General features: G+C 45.2%; 1 protein-coding gene across 27 annotated transcripts in view; it reads left to right on the top strand.

Annotated features, from left to right (window-relative positions):
* Positions 1 to 23,392, top strand: part of MICAL3 (microtubule associated monooxygenase, calponin and LIM domain containing 3) — a 219,473-nt gene that overhangs the window by 20,417 nt on the left and 175,664 nt on the right. For 22 of the 27 annotated variants that reach the window (XR_013364536.1, XR_013364537.1, XM_077871767.1 and 19 more), the window contains exon 1: positions 2,747 to 2,857. The exons of 3 other annotated variants lie outside the window; for them this stretch is intronic. The gene's annotated coding sequence lies outside the window, so the exon portion shown is untranslated. Of the gene's footprint in view, positions 1 to 2,746; positions 2,858 to 23,392 lie in introns of those variants that run through there. 2 more of the 27 variants (XM_077871750.1, XM_077871751.1) reach the window with 2 other exon arrangements.

Raw genomic sequence — 23,392 nt, 5'->3', positions numbered from 1 at the left:
CTCAGAATATAAACAAGCCAGGAGAAGAAACACATAGTGCTTCTCACTCTATAGAAGCCCTCCTGGACTTGTTTTCTGCCCTGCAAACACTGCTACCATTCTCCCTGGATTGCACGGTGTGGGTTTTGCTGTTACTTGTTCCTGTCTTGCTTATAATTGTTCTCTACTGGTTATATGTGAAAAGATTGTATTCACTCGGGGATTGGGGATTTCGGTGGGAAAAATAGACAACTTGGATAACCAGACTTCATTTTTTTTTTTTTTAAAGTACTAGGAGGTGATGAGGTCAGAGCAGTAACACAAGCCTGCCTTGTCTAGGGCCATTATTTTTTTTTAAATTTTTATTTATTTATGATAGTCATACAGAGAGAGAGAGAGAGGCAGAGGGAGAAGCAGGCTCCATGCATCGGGAGCCCGATGTGGGATTCGATCCCAGGTCTCCAGGATCGTGCCCTGGGCCAAAGGCAGGCGCCAAACCGCTGCACCACCCAGGGATCCCAACCAGACTTCATTATTTACCAGCCCTGCTACCATAGCTAAATTGGTCAGCCTTTCTAGCTGTGGTTTTCTTGCTCACTTGCGGACAAACTTCTCCTAACCTTCCTGACATGATTGAGGTTGAAATGATATTGTAGGTAAAGACGTGTAAAAAATGATGTAAGCGTATGACATTATCTTTTGTATGGAATGCCGTAGCATAGGTTCTTCACAAACAGGAGATAGTATTTGCACTTTGGGGTTGTGAAGATAGAAACTACAGTTAGACCTCGATGTGTGTGCTTCGGCAACTCAGCTTCTCTAAGACTCACTTTCTTTCTCTCCATAAAACAGGAATAATAATAGTACTTCACAGAGTTCATGTGATGATGAAATGAAATGATACATGCAAAGCACTTCCCAACAGTACTAGCACATAGTAACATTTAATGAATGTAAGCAGCAGCTGCGGCTGAAAATGAATAAGAGAGGTAACCATATCAATAAAAATCGCATTTTGGGTCAGAAACTCAGGGTTATGGTGGCACAGAGTAGAAATGGGAGCTCTATAAGTTAGCAGCTTCTGTTAATCAACCTGGGAAGACTTCATGGAGAAACTGGACTTTCTAGAACTCACTGAATAATAGTTGGAAGATCAGTTAGAGGCGGTGGTGTGTGGGGGAGAGTGGAACTATTAATAAAGTATCCCAAACGCCTCATGTAATTTGGAAGAAGATTAAATGGATGTAGGGTGAGCAGATGATGCAAAGTTGGAAAGTTCTGAAAAATAAAGGTGAAGTTGGTCTGAAGTTTGGTGGCCAAGCTGCCAGAATAAAGCTTTAAAACAGAGCCAACTGTGGGGATCCCTGGGTGGCGCAGGGGTTGGGCGCCTGCTTTTGGCCCCGGGGCGCGATCCTGGAGACCCGGGATCGAATCCTACGTCGGGCTCCCGGTGCATGGAGCCTGCTTCTCCCTCTGCCTGTGTCTCTCTCTGTCTCTCTCTCTCTGTGACTATCGTAAATAAAATAAAAATTAAAAAATATATATATAAAAAAATAAAACAGAGCCGACTAGACTCCCGAGGAATGTTTTTAAAGTCTTGAATCTGACATGTAGTGTGACTAAAATTGGCCATGAACAGTTAAATGGTATAGCGGACACTTCGGATAGCACTTCAAGGACTCTAATGAGGACTGACCAGCGAGCTTTGTTGCTAAAGGTGGGGATCTGGACAGTTCAACAGGTGTATTAATTATGAATTGAAGCTTTGATGCTGTGGAGGAAGAGAGAAGAAAGGATGACTCTCAGAAGATTAGAAATTACGAGGTATTCTGAGGGGGAGTCGGGTACTCTACACACATAAGGAGAATGCTTTGCTTTAAGAGAGGAGGGACAAAGAATATTGAATTTGTCTTTACAAAAGGTAGGGTTTACACTGTATAAAGGATTTGGTATCATTTCTGACAAGTCTACCTTACTTTCAACCAAAGTTGAAACATGGGAGAGCATGCCGAAAATTGAAGAAAATATACAAGTATTGCTAATACCATGCAAAGGATTGTAGAATCACAAAATATGAAAAGGACCCTCAGAGGACCCCACTTCTAGTCCAGTATTGTCATTGGGTTAGACGACGCACCTGAGGCCCAGGGATGTATCTGGTTCACTTCTCCCCGTATTTTCTTTTAGCTCTCTAACCCAAACATCTGAGGAGCCCCTAAATCTCTTTGTTTCCCCGTCTAGATAAGATCAGGAAGAAAATCCTGGTTTTGTTTTGTGGCGGCTGCTGAGGGCAACACACAAGTTCCCTTTAATCGCACCCTCTCTCCTCCCCAGCTGGCAGGGTTGATAGGACAACCGTGATTTCTCATTGGCCATTTTGTGTGGGTCCCTACGCCCTTCCAAGATTCCCAGCCAATCAGCTCCTCGCTGTCGCCTGGACGCGGCTCCGAGGACCGTACCACAGAGACTTGCAGGGGGGTGGAGCGGAGGGAGGCAGTGGCCGCAGCCCGTTCCCGCACCTTCTGCACGTAACCTCGAGATTCTGGCACTGTCCACGCCTGCAGGTCCCGACGGCGCCCCTGAGGCCGGGCACCGCGCGCCGGGTCCAGAGGCGCCCCTCGGGATGCCGCCCCCGCGCCCGGGGTCCTGTGGTCGGGCCGAGCCCCGCCGCCCCCGCCCTCCCATGTGCCCGCCCAGCCCCCGGCGGCCGCGCGGCTGCTCAGCTGCTGTTGCTCGCGCGGACCTGCGGCGCGCTGCGGGGCTCGGGGCTCGGGGCGCGGGGCTCGGGGCTCGCGGCTCGGGGCTCGGGGCTCGGCGGGGCTCGGCGCGGCGGACCCGGAGTGCGGCCCGGCTGCGCACACACCGGCATGAGGCGGAGGTAAGCGTCGCGCTTCGAGACCCACGCCCGCTCCACCCGTTCCGCGGGGGCCGCATCCCTCCCGCGCCCTGGGGGCAGGGTTTCCGGGGCCCCGGAGGGCGGCTCTCCCGCCCGCGACCGCCGCGACCCGACCTGCGGCTGCAGAGCTCCCCACGAGCAGCCCCCAGGGCCCGGGACCCGCGGCGGCGGGCGCTCGGCGCCTCCTCCTGGCGGCCGGCTGGAGCCCTTTACCTGGCGGGGCGGACGAGGAAGCCCCTCCCCGCGCCTCCCCGGCCGCTGTCCGTGCCGCCCGCCGCCCCGACTCTGCGGGTGATCCCGGCCCCTGCCCTCCGCGCCCCCCGGCCCCTGCGCGCGACCTCCAGGAGTCGGGTGTTCCGTCCGGGGCGGCCGCGCGGGCCCGGGGCCCCCGGGGAGCCTGGCCCTGGCGGTGGCCCCGGGGCCGCCGGCGGAGCGCGGAGGGGGAGGCCCGGAGAGCGGCGAGCGGTGTCCGGGGCAGCCTGGGGCGGGGGCGCACATCTCTTCTGCTGCGCGGCCCCTGAGCTTTGGGCCCGGTCGCCCTGCCCTGCCGCCAGCCCAGCCTGTGCGCGGTCGGCCTTGCCCTCGAGCCGGGGACCGACCCTGGGGGACCTTGACCTGGATTCCGGCAGGGGCTGAGTGTGGGTGTGGGTCGCTCTGGGCAGGCGGCCCCCCGAGGTCCATGAAGTGCTTTTCCTTCTGTTTTCTTCGAGCGGTGGTGGGTGGGGGAGATGATGGCAGCCACTTACGTCACTTCATCTGTGAGCCACCCCCCTGGCCTCACTTGCAAGGTGACAGGAGGCCTGCGTGGTACGCTGTAAATTCCTAGTTTAAAAACCACCTCGAGGAGCCCGGTACACGCAGCAGAGCCTCGCCTTGTGTTAGAGAGCCAAAGGTAGCGATAGCTTGGGTTTTGCAGGTTCTGGCATGGGTGGTAAACGAATCATGAGGAGGCCCCCGCTTCATCCCTTCAGGGGCATGGGTTAGCCCTGTATCTCGGCTGGTTTTCTGGAGAGGCTTAATTCAGGGAAAGCTTATCCAAGAATGCAGATCACAGATAGGTTCCTTTAATGTTGGTGTTTGACACGGACGTTAGTTAAGGTTACCTGAAGTGCATTAGGGCAGAGGTCAGTTGTGAGAAGTGTCTTTTCAAAATAAGGCTCATTGCTTTTGTTTTTTTTCCTAGTGGGTTGTAAATGGAGACTGTGGCATTTAAACAAGACAACATCAGTGTGTATTTGCTCCCACCTGAGTTTGCTGTGTAGACAGTCATTTAGAATGATGGCTTGTACCCCAAGGGTGAGAACGAGTTGGGTTTTATACTGAGAAAGATATCTTAGAGTTGCTGCCAGCCAGAATGCTTTGCCCTCTCATTACCTGGCCACACAGATGCCCGTTCATTATTGTGGTTGCTTGCTCCTGTGAGCATATCTGTAAAGAGTCTTTAAGAGGATATTATAAATTCTGTATTTGATTGTCAAATGTGCTCTCAGGTCAGACATTTAGCTCAAGTTGTTTTAGCCCTACAGTGAATTCTTGTGCTCCATGTTTTAAATATTTTTAAGCGGGCAGCCTGGGTGGCTCAGTGGTTTAGCGCTGCCTTTGGCCCAGGATGTGATCCTGGGGACCCGGGATGAAGTCCCACGTCCGGCTCCCTGCATGGAGCCTGCTTCTCCCTCTGCCTGTGTCTCTTTGCTCCCCTCCCCGCCCCCCCCCCCGCCCCGTGTGTCTTCCATGAATAAATAAGTAAAATCTTTTTTAAAAAATTAAAAAATATATTTTTAAGCTTTTTTGTTGGTATATTAAACCACTTAAGTTAATTCCAGAATTATAGGAAAAACATGGTTTGAATCTTCTTCTTGCAAAGAATCTTTAGGAACTTGGACCTGGTTCCTATCCGGTTTTACAGATAATGAACTAGGGTTTGGTGAGACCCTAGGTGGAAGAAGGGGTGACTGAAATCAGGGCAGGCACTCAGACCTATGCTGTCAGATTTCGAAGTGTGTGCTTTTGACTCCCAAGCTTTGGTGGTGACTAAAGAGCGGATGTCAGTCCCTGACTGTTGCTGCTGTGCCTCCCTGGGGCCTGATAAGCTGTGATTGTGCTGGGGCTTTATTTTTCATCGAGGTAAAGTTTTCACACCCTGGACTTTCTCTCATGCCAAAAGCATTCTTCTAGCCAGGTGGAGGGTCATTACTTTAGAAAAATAATGAGACCCGGAAAAGCATCTATATTTGGAGAGTATGAGTATTTTAATAAGACCAGAAAGTGAGAATAGCAGAGAGAATCAAGGTGGTTTGTGGATAGGAAATGTGTGATATTCTAACCCAGGGGATATCTTTAGTCTCCAGGCTTTTTAACTTAAGCTGTGAGTTGAAATTGTAAACCTGGAGGCACAGCAGCTCCGGGCTGAAATCTGTGTAGTAAGTAAGGCTCTCAGTTTCTACTTTAAATGGCAAAGTTGAAAATCTGATTCCTTTTCAGTCTTTTGCTTCCACAAATAATGCGGTAAGTTATGGGAATGGTAGGGACATTGTTTGGAACAATTACCTAAACTCTTTGTGGACTGCCCCTTCTCTCCACCCTCCCCTCCCCTACCTTCGGTTCCACTTTTCAGGATTTAGTTCCTATCCTGTAGAATTGGGTGGAATGGTGGAGGGTGTCAGGCCCTGAGATGCTTGGGATATACCAGTGGATAGAATATCCCTGCCCCTGTGGGCTCAGCTGTATCTGACTTGCTGTTTTCATGGTATGGGCTTTAGTTATCTTTAGGTGTGAAGGTTTATAGTCATCAAGAAACTAGGGGGGGAGGAGAGGGAAACTGTCACCCCACACCCTGGAATTCATTGACTTCTTCTCATTGTGGAGTCAGAATTTCACAGAGGAGAGAAAACTGCCACAATTTACAAGAAAAGGAAAGTGGTGACCATCAGATGACATAAAGGAAGAGAAGTAGGACGTTGGGTAGTACCTTGCTGAAAGGTGAAAGAAGGGCAGGAGCTTCTGCTAAGTATTAAGTTCTGTCTAAGAACAACTGGGTCTCCCTGCACCCCTCTTGCAGGGCCTGCTCAGCATCTGTCATAAGATGGGAGAAGCGAGCATATCTTGGTGTGTGAATGGAAGCCAGGAAAGGAGTCTTTCTGCATTAGACAGGTCTACTGAGGTCTATTTAATTGTATATCCAATGAAGGCTCTGGTTTGGTTAACTCTGGTTAGCAACTTGCTTAGCTGGTAGCTTTTATTGACTTCCTTAAGGCAAAGTGAAACTTTGTTTGGTCCCAAACATTGTTTGGTCTTTTGCCATGCTGCTTTTCTCTTATTGATTTAAGTAAAGTATGGCCGAAGCTTGAGTCCGGGGAGGTCTTCCCTATGTCATTGTTGGAGTTTGGGAAGAGAGGAGGAGCAGAGTAACCCAAAGAGAAGATGAAGAGGAGGTGGTACTTACTCCTAGCTCCCTAGCCCCTCTGACAACAAATCTTCAGCACAGACTGCTCCCAGCCTGCAAAACGCTGACATGTGAAGATCCAACTGCACTCTTCCCTCTCTAACCCCCACATCACCCACCTCCACCACCAAAGCCGCCTTATGATTGAGAATTGTTGGGTTTGTGAGTGGAAAAGGAAAAGCGGGGAAAAGTAGCATCATGACAAATAATGACATGAGCAGTGGTAGCAGCAGAGACGCTTAGAGTCAATTCACTGTGTTGTACCAGGCTCTGCATGGACAAATTCATTCAGTCCTCATGACAGCCGTAGAAGATAGGTGTTGGTATGAGCCCTATTTTTACATGAGGAAGCCAAGGCACAGGGAGCAGTGACTTCTGAGTGTCTCAGAAAGTGAAGGAGGCAGACTTCAGACATAGGCATTTGGTTCCAGATTGGTGCTCTCACGGACCAGTTATGGGCAGCTGACTTGGGTAGACTTGTACCTAACAGTTTCTCCGTCCTGAAGGTCACCTTTCCTCTCTTCCAACCTCCCCTCCATTTTCACATTTAACCCCCTCTTTACTTTTCAGTTATCAGCCTGAAATGCTATGGGAGAGATGCATTTAGGTTAACTAGCGTATTCCTTTAAAGCTGAGGCAGTCAGAGAAAGTAATTCTGAAGCATCTAGAGGGGTCTGGGTGGGCTTCCAAAAAAGAATATGTAGGACACTGTAAAGAATCTTCAAGGACCCAGGAGCTAGACATGGGATCTAGAAAGAGTGTTACTTATAGCGCTGCTCCCAGAAAAGATGAGGAACCCTTTTCCTTTCCCTTCTCTACCTTTTTCTTGGCGTGGGTTGCTGATTCCCAAGACCTAGAACTTGAGCAAACCTTCCTATTGACTGGCTCATGGGCTTTTGGATGATTTTTTTTTTTAAGATTTTATTTATTTATTCATGAGAGGCACACAGAGAGAGAAAGAGAGGCAGAGACACAGGCAGAGGGAGAAGCAGGCTCCATGCAGGGAGCCCGATGTGGGACTTGATTCTGGGTCCCTAGGATCAGGCCCTGGGCCGAAGGTGGCACTAAACCGCTGAGCCAACCGGGCTGCCCCTTTTGGATGATTTTAATTTCATTTTCTTACTTAATGAAATAAAATAGTCTGCGGTCCTAACTATATTTGGAACAGAACCTTTTCCCTGGTTTGGTCATAACTGGTCAGAATCATCTATTTCCCTGTGAAAAAGGAAAAGGAGAAGTATTGTGACTAGTGACATGGACATGTGTCAGTTTGTTTCCAAAACAGGTTTTTTTTTTTCTCAAAACCAGACTTGCAGAGAAAGGGGGGAAAAATCAGCCTTCTGCCTTTAGCATTTTATTTTATTTTTATTTATTATTATTATTTTAAAATATTTATTTATTTATTTATTTATTCATTCATTCATTCATTCATGAGAGACACCCAGAGAGAGAGGCAGGCAGAGACACAGGCAGAGGGAGAAGCAGGCTCCTCGCAGGGAGCCCGACGCGGGACTTGATCCCAGTTCTCCAGGATCAGACCCTGGGCTGAAGGTGGCGCTAAACCGATGAGCCACCGGGGCTGCCCATGCCTTTAGCATTTTAAAAGCATCTTTAGGTGAGTGAGTCCTGTGTATAGTTATGTAGTAATTAGCTATCACTTATTGAGTGTTAACCACCCAGATGCTGTGCCAAAGGCTTTAATATACACATATCATTTCTAGTCTTCGGGTAGGTACCGTCACTCCTATTTTACCATAGGAAAACCGTTTCAGAGAAGGTAAGGTCCATAAACCCAGTAAGTTGCAGAGGCTGGATGATCACCTCGTTGGAAGGTGAAATGTTGAAGGAGCAAAAGGAAGAGAAAATGGGGAAGAAAAAGACAGTATTGGGCAGGGGAAAGAAATTCATGAGACAGCAATGTGCATCAGCCCCCAGGGTTTACTGTATACCTCAGTGGGCCAGATGAGGCATAGAAATGCCCATGGGCCTCAAACACCCTCAGGGAGCCAGGGAACAAAGAAATTCCAGAACCTAAGAGTTTTAGGCTACCCACTGGGACTTGGTTTTAGTATGCACTTATTAGTACCCAATAATAAAGCAAGTGCCAGGTATTAAAACATGTCTACCTATAAGAGGTCACCATATTTCTGGGGAAGGCGGACACAAATCCAGAAAACCTAGTGTGCTAAGTGACTTAACTGGCCAGGGAGCCCTGAACATGGAGTGGTGAGAAAATTTATACTTCCTGGCAAAATATTTCTTCTCGATTCAGTTTTGTTAATTTCATGCACATAAGATGGAGAATTTCTGAAATTTACCCACCTCCTGTGGCTGTTTCCGGAATGTTTGTGTTTTAGCAGACAGAGGATCTCTCTACAGCTCCTCTCTGAGGACCAGCCCTGTACCTTGGTTGCAGGAAAGGCTGGGGCCACCTCCCTTTCCTGCAGGTTGCCTTCAGGCCCATCACTACTGCAGATCTGCTGGGCTTGGTGCACTTGTCCCCATGTAGTAACTGCTTGCTTGGAGGTACAGGTGCTCCAATAGACTGGTAGCCCTTGCTAGAAGAGTGTATTGCTGGGCTGTGCCCTTTCCAGGTGCTCTAGCAGGGGTGGGAGCAGTCCTGGGCATGAAGATGCTTTCCCAGAGCTTTGGGAATTAGATGAGACCATGTTACCACTCTGACTCCTTTCTAACTCTAGGACCACCTCACTGTACCAGTAGTGACCTGGGTGCCCAGTGGTAGCCTTGTAGTGTTATTATTCTCGGCCTTATCCCTGGCTCTGCATTCTTTTTTTAAATTTCATTTATTTATTTATTCATGAGAGACACACATAGAGAGGTAGAGACACAGGCAGAGGGAGAAGCAGGCTCCAAGCAGGGAGCCCGACATGGGACTCAATCCTGGGACTCTGGGATCACGCCCTGGGCTGAAGGCAGATGCTGTACCGCTGAGCCACCCAGGCATCCCTGGCTCTGCATTCTTTTCTTATTAGCAACTATTTAGTCTTCCTGAAATAACCTTTGTTCATTAATTTATAATCTAATGGGCCCTTCCTCCACATGAAACACTATACTGGGTATTAGGATAGGGCACAGGTTTGTAGAAATATATTCATAATGAATGCGTCTGCCTCAGAAAATACAGTATAAATGTGGAAAGCGTTTGGGTAAAAAGCAAACAAAAGCAATGAAATACCAAGTAGCACAGACAGGTGACTTCAGTGTTAGGAGACAATAAGGACAATGACTACAGTTGACCCTTGAATAACACGGGTTTGAGCCATGTGTTCACTCATGTGCAGCTTTTTTTGGTAAGTACAATATGGTACTATAAATGTATTTTCCTTATGGTTTTCTTCATAACATTTTCCCTGGCTTTATTCTAAGAATATAGTGCATAATGCAGATAACATACAAAATAGATGTTAACCAACTGTTTATCAGTAAGGCTTCTTTCTGGTCAGCAGGCTGTTAATAGCTAAGTTTTGGGGGAGTCAAAAGTTATATGCAGATTTTCAACTGCGTGGGGGTAGGCATCCTCAGCCCTCCATTGTATTACCTTTTGAGAATTTATTATATACCAAGTGATGGTTTAAATGCTGTGCATGCATTGTCAACCCTGTAAGTTAAGTGGTACTGTATCATCCCTGCTTTATAGGTGAGGACTCAGAGATACAAGTATCGTATCCAAGGCCACACAGTACATGGGTGGGAAGAGCCTGGGCTTTGAACCCTGGTCCACATTGACTCACTTGGGCCTGTGCACTGTGTCCCAGGTCATTGGTAGGGTTGTCTAGGTGTTGGTGTGAGCAAAGCTTGGAGTTGAGAGTGAGCAGGATGCATTCAGGGCATTGAGGAGGCCAGCCTGATGGTTGGAGTTGGGTTCAGTGTTTGTGGACTGCTGTGCCACGTTCTGTCTGGGTGCTGGGAGATGAGTAAGACGTGTTCCTTGCCCTCTGGAATCTTGCTGTAGCTGAGGAGACAGACACACAAATAGATGATTTCAGTGTACTGTGGTAAGTGCTGTGATGAGGCTAAGTATAGGGTTCTGTGGAAGCAGATGGAAAGGAACCAGGAAATGATCCCAGAGTCTTGAAAGGTAAGCTTAGCAGCTGAAGGCAAGAAGAGTTTTCTAAAAGGCGGAGAGCAGCATGAACAAAAGCATGGCCTTTGTGGGCCTTTCCTGCTAAAAGCAAGTTTATTCACCTGGTCTGATGGATGCCATGGCCCAGTGTGAAATTTATAGGCAACAGGTAGTTCATCAGAGGTGTTGGAACACAGAGGAACAGTGTAGAGGTAGTATTTTGTGTTCATTAATCTGATGGAGGCGGGAAAGATTAAGGTCCAGCAAAACCACCTGTGGGAAGAGTTGGCAAACTTCTCTATAAAGGGCTAGAAAGTAAATAGTCTAGGCTTCAGTGGGCCATGTGGTCTCTGATGCAGCTATTCAACTGCTATTGTAGTAGGAAGGCAGCCACAGATAATTGGTAAACAAATGGGCATGGCTGTATGCTAACCACATTTATATATGACCCTCCAAATTTGAATTTCATATAATTCTCACATGTCTTAAAATAGTCTTTGATTTTCTTCCCCTGACCCATTTAAAAATGTAAAGCCCTCTTTGTTTGCAGGTTAAATTTGGCCCACAAGTCATGGTTTGCCCACCCTGAGCAGTGTAGGAATTCAGGTGTGACGTGACCCAGGAACTGTCACAGGTTGTTGGCAGTGGAAATAGAGAGGAAGGGACTTGATGCCAGAGACATTTTGCAAAGAGGACACTGATTAGAAAGAAGAGATATGGCGAGAGAAGAGCCCCAGATGATGCTGAAGCTTCACGTTTCATGTGTTCCCAGCCCCTTTTTGGTAAAACTGGCCTTATTTCCATGCGCTGAGAATATGATTTGATACTGGAGAAAAACCTGAGAGCATGACTTGATGCTAGAGAAAACCCCAGAAATAGCAGATGCCTTATGTGCTCCCAGACTTCTGTCAGCACTGTGAATTATTCCAGTCATCTCCTCGTGTCACTGTGCCAGCCCCCTTAGCTGCCCTGGCCTCTGGAGTGCTTTAGGTGGGAGGTGGCTCCTGCTGTAACTGGGAGAGCATGCCCACCTGTTTGCCGGCAGGGCACAGGCAAAGCTCATTTGTTGGATAACTTTACTTTTATATGCTTTCACATTTGCAGAAAAGTTGCAAGAGCAGGTCCCTTGTGCCTGTTATTAGGTCTATTAAATAAGATTTTATTAATTGCTTACATTCTGTCCCATTTGCTTTTTTATTCTCTCTCCACTCTCCTCCCATTTTTTTCCTGATACATTTGAATGTTGGTGACATCTTGCTTCTTTTTACTGCTAAATATGTCAGCATGAATTTATCAAAGAAAAGGTAACCACAGTATGGCGACCAACATTGGGAGAGTTAACATCAATACAATCTAATTATGATGTCTGGAGCTAGCAGCCTCTAAGAACTGTTCCTCATAGACTGTCTGCCATGTGTAAGTAATGATCTGTCATTTACTCTCCCAGTGGCAGACGTAAGCAGCTACCTGTGCCTCTTTGGAGACCCACACTCCCAGCAGTAGCAGTTCCCAAGGACTCATGCTGGGGCTGGTCAGTGGGCTTCTGCAAAAGGAGAAGTAGTCCCAGGGCTGAAGGATCACTTGTTATCTTGAGCTGCTAAGCTGTCTGAGGGCAGGCACTGCCTTTTACTTTATGTATATAGCTCGTGCCATTTCCTGATGCCTTCATGAGAAAGCTCATCTCCTAAATGGAGCATAGTAGCCACAAGCACCCAAGATCTCACTTATGGTTACAAACACCTTCATTCTTTTGGCTTTCTTCTCCGTTGCTCCTCAGCCTATGTAAAATGATTCTTCTAGGGTAGATTTTGTTCTGGGCTTGATCTAGAAAATAAAATGGAATTCAATTAATTTATTTTGGAAATAAAATGGGAGGAGCAGCTATACTAGCTACCATTTCTGACTTAGAGCAAAAAAGAATGTTCTTTTTGCTACCTTTATAGACTGCAACCAGAAATAGGGGAATGTCTGATGCATACTCTTTAGTTCCTTAGAGGTCGTAATAGCTTTTGGAGCTCTGTGGGAACTATGGGAAAAGGAGTCTGGAAATTCTGCACCTGATGAGAAAGGAATAAAGGGAAGGCTTTTATCTTTGTGTAAGGTGGGCGCCTCATTTCCATTTACTTAAGTTCTATATGGCTTAACTAAGTGCTTGGTCTTTGCCAGTGTGGATGTGATGGGACCTTTCACCATGTTCCGTCATCACTGATCTTCACAGAGCCCATTCTTGGGATCCAGGTCATCTGAAATCCAAGAGTCAGTGTCTTAGGTCTGTGAGGCCCTGTGCCGGCCGTGGGGTGGGGGGTGGGGCACAAAGGAGGACCAAGTTGCCAGGTGCCTCAGCATATTCCCTCATCTCTCAGTCCACATGAGAAAACCTTGACTCAATTGCTGCTGGGCAGTGAGCTTAAGTGGATCACTTCATGGTTTTGTGTCACAGTTTTGCCATTTGTAGAGAGAGGTTGGCTATCAGCCATTTAAAGGGGTATTCTGGAGGTAAAATTTGAGTATAAAATTGGCATGTGTGCTTGGAGATGAAATGTTTTACATGTTTTAATCTGTGGAGTCAAGATAAATAGTTAAAGAGCCTTTAGTGAAAACGGAGCAAATACAGAGAATCCAGTGTAAGCCCTGTATTCTCTTCCTTCAAAGGCAGTGGTTACTGTTTGCCTTGCTCCCTGTGCTCCAGCTATTCTGGCTGCCTTGCTGTTTCCTGGATGTCCCGGGCACCCCTTGCCTCAGACTGTTCAGCCTCTCTGAGAGGATCTTCCCTGCAATGGTACCTGGTGGGCCTTCGTAACCTCTGCATGCCTTTGCTTCAACATTACCTTCTCTATGAAAGCTACTCGTGCCACCTAGTCTGAAATTTTAATGTGTCCCCCAGTATTCTAAATTCTATCTTACTGTACTTTTTCCTTTTTTCCCTAGTACTTACCACCCTCTAGCATGTTTTACTTAGATTTATTTAAGAGGCATGGTAGCCTGGGCTCTAGAGCCCGACCGCCTGGGTATAAATCTTAGCTTCACCACTTACTGCTTATGTGAACTTGGGTAGATTATGGAATCCTTTTAGTCTAGTTTCCTCGTTTGTAAGAGTAATACATAAGTCATAGAATTTTTATGAGGATCAAATGAATTAATATTTATTAAGTGCTTAGCCTAATAACTGACATGGACTAAGTACTATAGGAGTGTTTGAATACAGTTTATATTATCAAACAGAAGCTGCATGAGGTCACAGGGGTTTTATCTGTTTCGTCCTCTGAGGTATCCCTGGCGTTTAGAACAGGACCTAGCACAAAGCAAGCAGTAAGTACATGTTGGGCAAATGAAGAGGCTGTGGATGAGTTGTCTGGAAAGGGGAATGTGAGGTGTGGGCTGTGCCATGGATGACAGAGGTCCACCTGGGAGTCCCTTCCAGCTCTGCACTGTGTGTTCTTGGACCAGGCTCAAGCTCTTGCTTCACTTGCATAGTTGTTTGCAGAATTAGATGAAAGAATATGCATTAAGTGCCAGGTACGATACCAGCCTGGCTAGTAGCAGATGGTCAGTGAGTGTTAGTTCTTTTCCTTCCTCAGCACCCCTGGAAGAAGTGAGTCAGTGAAGGAAGCGGGTTGTTAGGAAGGAGCAGGGGAAATCCTGAGTCTAGGTGCAGGGAGGGGGAACAAAAACAAGATATTAGATAGAGATATGACCACCATTGATGTGCCAGACTGAACGCTCAGTGAGAAGAGGCTGTGCGTTGACAAACATTGATGAAAAGATGAGAGGTGTAGGGGTATTGTAGGGGTATAGGGTCTGGTGTTTTGTTTTTTTCATTTTTATTTTGAGATAATTTCAGAAAAGTGCAAGAATAGTATAAAGGACTCTGTTTACCCAGAACTGCCAGTTTTCATCCTTGCACCATTTGCTTTTCATATTTGTTTCTTTCTCTCCGTATGATTTAAAGACATTGCATTCCTTGGCCCCTAAATACTTAAGTGTTTATCTCCTAGGAAGAGGAATGGTCTCCTAGATTTTGATAGGCAGCTTTAGGTTCTTAAATAGGGAAGTGGTACTGGGTGAGGTGTACTTGGGGAAGATGGGCTGGAGATCAAAAGGGCTCATGGGCTAGCAGTTTGAGATCACTTCCACTGGTCGTTAGTGAAGACAGGTTGATGACCAGAAATGGGAGAAGTGGGGAAGACGTAGGAGATGTTTCATGAGTCTTGGGTATGTTACTGCTTGGGACGGGGTAGAGATGATGACAGGGAAAGGACTGCTCCTATGGAGCAGCGCTACTGTCTGGGGAGAAGGGCAGCATGTAATCTGAAAGAGCAGATTCAGCTTTATTTTACACTTGGGAAAATGAAACCTCACTCCCACCTTTGTTCCTATTATAGTCTACTGAAGATAAAGGTCCACCAAATCCTGGCTGATGCAGTAGTCTATCTCCTGCATTCTTGGAGGAGCAGCCATGATAGGCTTGTATTGTCAGAGGCATAGAGATACACAGTCTGATCTGAAGGACAGTTGCTGATAACTGGGGGAGAGTACTTTAGGCTTTGTTTGTCATGAAAAGAGTAAATAGAGATGAGCATTCAGATAGTCTGATGTAGATCTAGGAGTCATCAGTGACAAAGACAGTTGGTATTGACTGGGGAGGATGATGAGAAGCAGGGACCCAAACCAACTTTGGTGAAGCGGTCTACAGGGAACCAAGGAGAGGTGTGAAGACCAGAGAGAGAAACTTAAAAGTAGCGTAGCAACAGTGACAGAAAAATAAATAGCATTAAGACCCAAACTGAGCTAGAAAAGACCTAGGGAGTGGGTGAGCAAGCTCCCAGCAGCTCTCAGTACCAGCCCAGTACCTTCTGGGGCCAGGAGATACTTGTTGGGCTCTGTTTTTTCCAGACTAGGAGCCAGAACTCATGAGCTTTAAGGAACACCCTGTGAATAATGCCACCCAGGGTGCTAAACCAAATCAGACTGTTAAAGGATTTAAAATTAACTTCTCAGTGCCTAAGTGTTTTGTGTAAGAAATATTTCAGGGAGAATTTATAAAAAATGGCACACATTTAAAAGATCCCCTCCTTTGAAAGATAATGTGTTACATGGAAAACTGTACCATTCTCCCTAGCATTCAAAATTCCCAAATACAGTAAAATCTTGTTATAGGAAAATCTTGATTCCCTCTAGGAGAGCAGACTCTGAGGAGTGAAGTTACTACAGGAATTGTGTAGGTTGGTTTATAAGTGCAGCCATTATTAAAAACTAATTCTATAAACTTAAAATTAAATAAATTATATTAAAAACAAGGGTAATACTCAAAATTCATTGCTTCCTCATTATTTTAGCATAAACTGTACTCTGCATCTCTTGTATCCATATGGTGGAGATATGATATAATAGTCATCTATGGTGCATCTCTTCCTAGCTCCTTGTCTGTGCTCAGAGATGTCAAGTTGATAGCTTGAAATTGGCCATGATGGGAGTATTTATACCATGGGAACCAATAGATCTACAAATTAGGGCCTAATTTAATATTTTGTTCGTTGTCTAAAAAAGTAATGGAAAAAACGTTAACATTTCCAGTTCAAACTTAGTGGTTTGTTTTTTTTTTTTCAAGATTTATTTATTTATTTATTTATTTATTTATTTATTTATTTATTTATTTATTTATAAAAGATTTATTTATTTATTTATGATGGTAGGGGGGGCAGAGACACAGGCAGAGGGAGAAGCAGGCTCCATGCCAGGAACCTGACGTGGGACTCGATCCCGGGACTTCAGGATCGCACCCTGGGCCAAAGGCAGGCGCTAAACTGCTGAGCCACCGAGGGATCCCCTAAGATTTTATTTTTAAGTAATCTCTACACCCAACATGAGGCTTAGACTCCACCCCGAGATCGAGAGTCGCATGCTCTACCGACTGACCCAGCCAGGTACCCCAAACTTAGTGTTTTGTGTCTGTAGCATTAATTGTGATTTAGCACAAAAATGTTGAGGAAATATTTATTTAGTATTTAAAAGCTAAGAAGTTGCTAATGTCCTGTTTGATATTCATCTTTTCTTTTCTTTTCTTTTCTTTTCTTTTCTTTTCTTTCTTTTCTTTTCTTTCTTTCCTTTTCTTTCTTTCTTTCTTTCTTTCTTTCTTTCTTTCTTTCTTTCTTTCTTTCTTTCTTTCTTTCTTTCTTTCTTTCTCTTTTTCTTTCTTTTTAAGATTTTATTTATTTATTCATGAGAGACACAGAGAGGCGGAAGACACAGGCAGAGGGAGAAGCAGGCTCCGTGCAGGGAACCTGATGTGGGACTCAATCCCGGGTCTCCAGGATCACACCCTGGGCCGAAGGCGTTGCTAAACCGCTGAGCTCAGCCCGATATTCATCTTTCATGTTCCAGTTTTGTTTAACTCCTTAAAGTAAATGAAAATATCAACATTCACTTATTTGTCAATTGAATCCATGAGTTGGCTATAGATATGCGTTAGACAAAAATCTATGATGGCATTCTGTGAGAAGCAATTGGCTATATGGAATTTACAGTACAGATTATATATTTTATTACTATATACTTTATTATGTATTACCACATGTTAATGTATATATTATTATTATTGTTGGTACACACTTTTTATATCAGTAAAGTTTATTATAAATGTGAATATAAGTATACATAGATATATCTATAAAGACATGAACATGTTTTTGGAGAATAGATGGTTAAGCATTTACCAGCACACCACCCCAGTGAGTTAAATAAACGCTGCCTTTGTGGAGTTCACAGTTGAGTGGGGGAGGCAGACAAAAACAAGTACAATCACAGAGATACCTAAGCGTGTGAAAGACCTGCAGGAAGGACTAGTGCAGTGTCCAGTGAAAATGTGGGACGGAGTGCTTACTAGGGGCTGGAGTGGGGAGGTCAGGAAGGCCTCCCAGAAAAGTGGTACAGAAGTTAAGCCCAGACTGATAGTGAATGGGGAGTGGAGGAGTGCCTGGGCAGAGTGAACAGTTTAGGCCTGCAAGGAGGTTTGCAGGCTTGAGGAGCAAACAAGTCGATGGATAGATGATAAGAAAGAAGGAGGGGGAGTCCTGGAAAGAAAAGTGGGCGTGGACCACATTGTATGGGTGTTTGCTGTGGATCATATGTGAAAGTCGTGGTAACAATCTAAGGATTCTGCTTTTAGGCTGTTTGGCAGCTCAGATGCCAGTGGTATTGTGGCCCACTGATGTGGTTTAAGAAATAAGAAAAGAGGCATTAATAATATTTTTTGTGAAGTAAGTACTTAAAGTGGACAGATACAAATTATCCACTTAACTATATGCAGGACTTGGTGCTAATGGTTTTCAAGGAGACATAAATCATTAACATTGTCCTTACCCACTAGGAATGTATTGCATGGTGGGGGCGGGGCAGATACATGTACAAGGAACTGTAATATAAGGTGGCTTTAAAGGAAATGCTGTGGAGGAAGCAATTAATTCTGACTGTGGGATGGAGAAGGTCATATGGAGAAGGCATGATAGTAGTTTGCCATACTTTACTTGGGGGACCCCAGAAGAATATCCTACTTTGACCAAAGGTTTTTACCATCTTTTTTTTTTTTTTTTTTAAAGATTTTATTTATTTATTAACGAGAGACAGAGAGAGAGGTAGAAACACAGGCAGAGGGAGAAGCAGGCTCCATGCAGGGGTCCCAATGTGGGAATAGATACTAGGACTCCAGGATCACGCTCTGGGCTGAAGGCAGGCACTAAACCACTGAGCCACCCAGGGATCTTGGTTTTTACTGTCTTTATCTCCTGATTTATCCCCATCATCCACTGCCCTGAAGTCTGTTTATTTCATGAATGCCAATTCTGTCACATCCTAGACTTAAGTCAGATTCCTCAGAACACCTGACCAGGAGCTCACATTATGTGCTTTAAGAAATATTTGTTGGTGGGATGCCTGGGTGGCTCAGCGGTTGAGCACCTGCCTTGGGCCCAGGGCGTGATACTGGAGTCCTGGAATCGAGTCCCTCATTGTGTTTCCAGATTCCCCTAGTCAACCCCTAGTCTAGTTTTCTATCTCTGTAGATTTGTTATTCTGGATATGTCATATAAATGGAATCATATAATATGTGGTCTTTTGTGACTAGCTTCTTTCATTTAGCATAGTATTTCAAAGTTCATCTATGTTGTAGCTTTTATGAGAACTTCATTCCTTTTTTTTTGGCCAAATGTTCTGTTTTATGAACATACTCTATCCATTCAAGAGTTCTGCTTTGGGCTATTTTGAGTAGTGTTGCTATGAACATTAATGTACAAGTTTTTGTGTGGACATATGTTTTCATTTCTCTTATGTATTTATATACCAATCAGTAAAATTGCTGGATCAGTTGGTAGCTCTGTATTTAACATTTTGAGAAAGTGCCTACCTATTTTCTGAAGTAGCTGCATTATTTATTACATTCCCACCAGAAATATATGAGGGTTCCAGCCTTTCCACATCTTGCCACCATTTATTATTATCTGTCTTTTTTAATATTGCCATCCTAGTGAATGCAAAATGGCATTTTCATTGTGGTTTTGATTTGCATTAATGGCTAATGATGTTGAGCATCTTGTCATGTGCTTATTGGCCATTTGTATATCTTCTTTGGAGAGATATCTATTCAAATCCTTTGCCCATTTAAAAACTTGGGTTGCTTTTTATGATTGAGTTATAAGAGTTCTTTATATGTTCTAGATAAAGTTCCTTATCAGATTTATGATTTGCAAATATTTTACCCCATTCTGTGAGTTGCCTTTCAGTTAGTATCCTTTTTGCTTTGGAGCATAAAAGTTTAATTAATTTTGATAAGTCAAATTTGCCCTCAGTTGTTTTTTTTTTTTTTTAATATTTTATTTAATTATTCATGAGAGAGAGAGAGGCAGAGACACAGGCAGAGGGAGAAGCAGGACCCATGCAGGAAGCCTGACGTGGGACTCCATCCTGGGTCTCCAGGATCATGCACTGGGCAGAAGGCAGCGCTAAACCGCTGAGCCAGCCAGGCTGCCCTGCCCTCAGTTCTTGAGTAAACTCAGATTTACATGACAGATTTCTGTGCTTTCAACTATTTCTATTTTATTTAACAAGTCTCTAGAGTTGAATAGTTTACAACCAGTCTCATTACCTTTAATACTTGCAACTTCTTATATTGGTGAGTTTGTTTTAGCTTTTATTTTTTTAGTTTTTTAAAAAGATTTATTTGTTTGAGAGAGAGAAAAAAAACAGGTGGGGGGAGGGGCAGAAGGAGAGGGAGAGAGAGAATCCCAAGGAGGCTCCATGCTCAGTGGAGAGCCCCACACAGTGCTCCATCCATCTCACAACCCTGAGGTCACAACCTGAGCTGAAATCAAGAGTCAGCTGCTTAGACTGAGTCACCCAGGTACCCCTGTTTTAGCTCTTAGAAGCTTAAAATCCTTCGAAAGCAAAGACTAAGGCATATAGGCTCTTTATAGCATTTTAGTCACCATGTTGCTGGTAAAAATACAACCGTAAGCTGATGACTGCTGAACATGTTGGGTCCAGGCTTCTGGGAATAGCTGGTGGTTGGACATAGTGTGTTGAGGTTGTATTTAAGCGCAGCTGGGAAAATGGAGCAGTGTCATTTCCTATTGTAATCTTAACTCCTTTCTGTTATCTAATGAGATTTTTGGCTGTATTTACTCAATAAGGCAAGGAATTTAATAACAAGAAGTCCATCTTGGTTATGTAGATAAGTTACCAGAGTGAAAATACTTAAACTACCTCCTACCTGGATTCCTACAAAATATTTTAGTGGTCTACCTTCTCCCTATATTGTTCAGACAAGACTAAAAAAAAGATGTTTTACTTACATAATAGTGTTTGTTCTGATGGCGGTTTTATTTGCTACCTCCTCTGAGCCACTCACACCTCTAGGACAGTAAATCCTGTTTCCTGTCAATGGAGCAAGCTCAGGGGGCATGCAGCAGGGTCTGTTTCTTGTCCAAGGTCATATTCCTACTAGTAGGTAGGAATGCTGGGGTCCGTTTGGGGGACATATTTGGGATTACAGATGTGTATTTCAGAACCTCATTTGTTCTGTCTCTCTTTTAGCTCTCCTTATCAGGGATTTTCATTTCTAAGTTGGGATAAATGAGTGTGTGGAGTTTTTTTCATTTGCATGTAATCTGAACAAGTAGCTATAAATCATGTAGGTGGGGGCTGAGAGTGTGTGGAACATAGGAACAAAAACGTGAGAGGGGAAACCTGATTAAGGAAACATGGAGAAAATGAGAAGTTCTGTCTTTCCAGATGCAAGAAAGAGGTGGGAATTTATGAAATAGGAAGTGAATCAAGAAGATTATAAAGCAATTTAAAGATTCCCAGGCTTGTTCACTTCATGTTACCCCTGAGTTATCAAAATGCTTCACACAGCTCTCCGCAGCTGGGCTTTCTCTTGACTGCTGTGTTGCTTCCCTTGTCTCTCTTCACCTTGGCAGCCAAGGTCACAGGAAAGTCATTCTTTGCCTTGAGCTTGTAATTTCAGCTATGGATGTAAACCATGGCCTGGAGGGAGGTAAGATTTCCAGGATATAACCTTTTTTTGGGAGAGTTTTTTCTGTTGTGATGATTGATCCTGAGGAGGAGGACCTCAGGGGACTTGTCTTTTATTTTTTTAGTTTTAAAATTTAAAAAAAAGATTTATTTACTTATTTATTTATGATAGAGAGAGAGAGAGAGGGGCAGAGTGTGTCCATGCCGGGAGCGGGACACGGGACTCGATCCCGGGACTCCAGGATCACGTCCTGGGCCAAAGGCAGGCGCTAAACCGCTGAGCCACCCAGGGAACCCCCCGGGGACTTGTCTTTTAGAAAGGCCCATGATCATCCACCTCTAAGCCAGGTTCCTGTTGGTCCGTCTTGCACGAACAGCCTTACCCCAGGCTGGAACAGGGCTCTTGTCCCATCTTCTCAGCATGAGTGCAGGGTCTGGATGATCCTATCTGTGTCCTGTCCACTCTTGGGAAAGGACATAAGCTCAATTATATATTTCCTAGAAATAAGTCCCTTACGAGATACATGATTTGCAGAAATCTTCTCCCATTCTGTGGGTTGTCTTTTCACTTTTTTGATAGATGTCCTTCAAAACTCAGCATTCTCTTGCCACTGCTCCATCCCCTCCCCCACACCCTGACCTGTTTCCCGTAAGGTGAGGCATTCCAAATGTTGGGCTGCCACAACATGCAAGAGAAAAAGGTAGCAGCACACCCCCCCACCCCCCACCTGCATACTCTTTCCTTCTCCTTTTTAAGATTACACAAACCACAGAAGAGTTAGGATTAAAGATGTATAGTTAAGTAGGCATGGAATCAGGGTGAAGCTCTGCCTAAAAGAATCAGAGACTACAGAGCATGGCCCAGGGCCCAGTGCAGCTTGCTGTAGGCAGCCTGGGTCAGCTCCCAGCAGGGCGCAGGGCGCAGGCGCATTCTCCCTGGCGCTAAGGGGCAGCCCCAGGGCGCCTCAGCTGCAGGTATGTGCTGGCTGCACATGGGCTGCTCTGGGCTGCCTGGCAGTGCGCATGCTGGGTTACTTTGGGTCTAGCAGTGCCAAAGACTACATGCGCTGATGGTTCAGGTTACAGTTGCTGTGGGAGCTGTGACCTTTGAGTTTTCCTGGTTTATGCATGGAATTTCAGTTGCATAATACTACAACAACTTGGATTTTTTTTCCCCCTTCTTGCCTTTCTTGGCTTTTAATTTTAATTTTTAAAATTTCATTTATTTATTTTTTTATCCCCCAGCGAATGGGATCCATAGCTCTCTGCCTCTCCTTCCCTTGGGGCAGACAGTCTCACTCACTTTCCCTTTCCTGCTCTCTCAGAGGGTGCCAGGGAGGAGAGGAGCCCAGGGCTCTGGCCTGTGGGAAATCTTCCTCTTGTCTCCAGAGGAGGCCCTGAGGTTGGGGTGAGCTGGCCTGGAGCGGCTTGTGTGGTAGACTGCTGTATGTTTTAGGGTGGGCTCAGCAGTCCCTGTGTGCTTACTTCTCCCAAACGACCCTTGCTCGTTTCTACTTCTGCATTTCCATTTATACTGTTGTCTAGCGTATCCTCTGCAGGTGGTTTAGCTAAATTCTCCCCAGACTTCAGTTTTCTGCTGGGAAACCTGTTGTCACATGGCCTAAAATCACTCCCCTTTCCAGTGAACTGTATATGACTTAAATGTTTCATTTGGCATTTAATCAGATATTGCCTTAGGATATTTTTCTTGTCTCAGGAACACATGTCATTTGGGGCTAAGGGGTGGTGTGGTTTCTTTTTTCTACAAACCAGATTATAAGATTCTTGAGGGGGATCCCTGGGTGGCGCAGCAGTTTGGCCCCTGCCTTTGGCCCAGGGTGCGATCCTGGAGACCCGGGATCGAATCCCACGTCGGGCTCCCGGTGCATGGAGCCTGCTTCTCCCTCTGCCTGTGTCTCTGCCTCTCTCTCCCTCTCTCTCTCTGTGTGACTATCATAAATAAATAAATTAAGAAAAAAAAAAGATTAAAAAAAAAAAAGATTCTTGAGGGCCAAGATTTTAAGTCATTGCATTGCTTGTTAAATGGTCATTGGCTTATATTTGATTTGCTGATTTAAAAGTGTATTTTCTTAGTGTCTGCCATGAGGAAGGCATTGGGCTGATAACTATGCAGGACATAGGGGAAAACTAGGTCCTTACATCTAGAGTCCTCAAGATGCCTCGGCTGGCCTTGCATGGTAGGGCTGCATTTACCCTGCCATCCTCTTCCTCCTCTCCAAGTGAACTCTATGCCCACTGGTGTTGGCTTTTGGAAGGCCCAAGTCTGTTGTAACCAGATGTTCTGTGCATGTGTGTGTCCTTCTGCCTCTAGAGTAGGTCCTACCTCCACTTCCTTCCAGTCTCAGGCAAGATAATACTTTATTACCAAGGCCTTTTGTGATCACCTCAGCTAGGGAGGCCCCTTCCGTTATTCTGTTTTATATTCTGCTGTTCTTTTCCACCACGG

This window comes from Canis aureus, chromosome 25 (genome assembly GCF_053574225.1).
Source record: "Canis aureus isolate CA01 chromosome 25, VMU_Caureus_v.1.0, whole genome shotgun sequence".
In the NCBI taxonomy this organism is placed as follows: Eukaryota; Metazoa; Chordata; class Mammalia; order Carnivora; family Canidae; genus Canis; species Canis aureus.
This window is presented reverse-complemented; position numbering and strand designations above follow the sequence as displayed.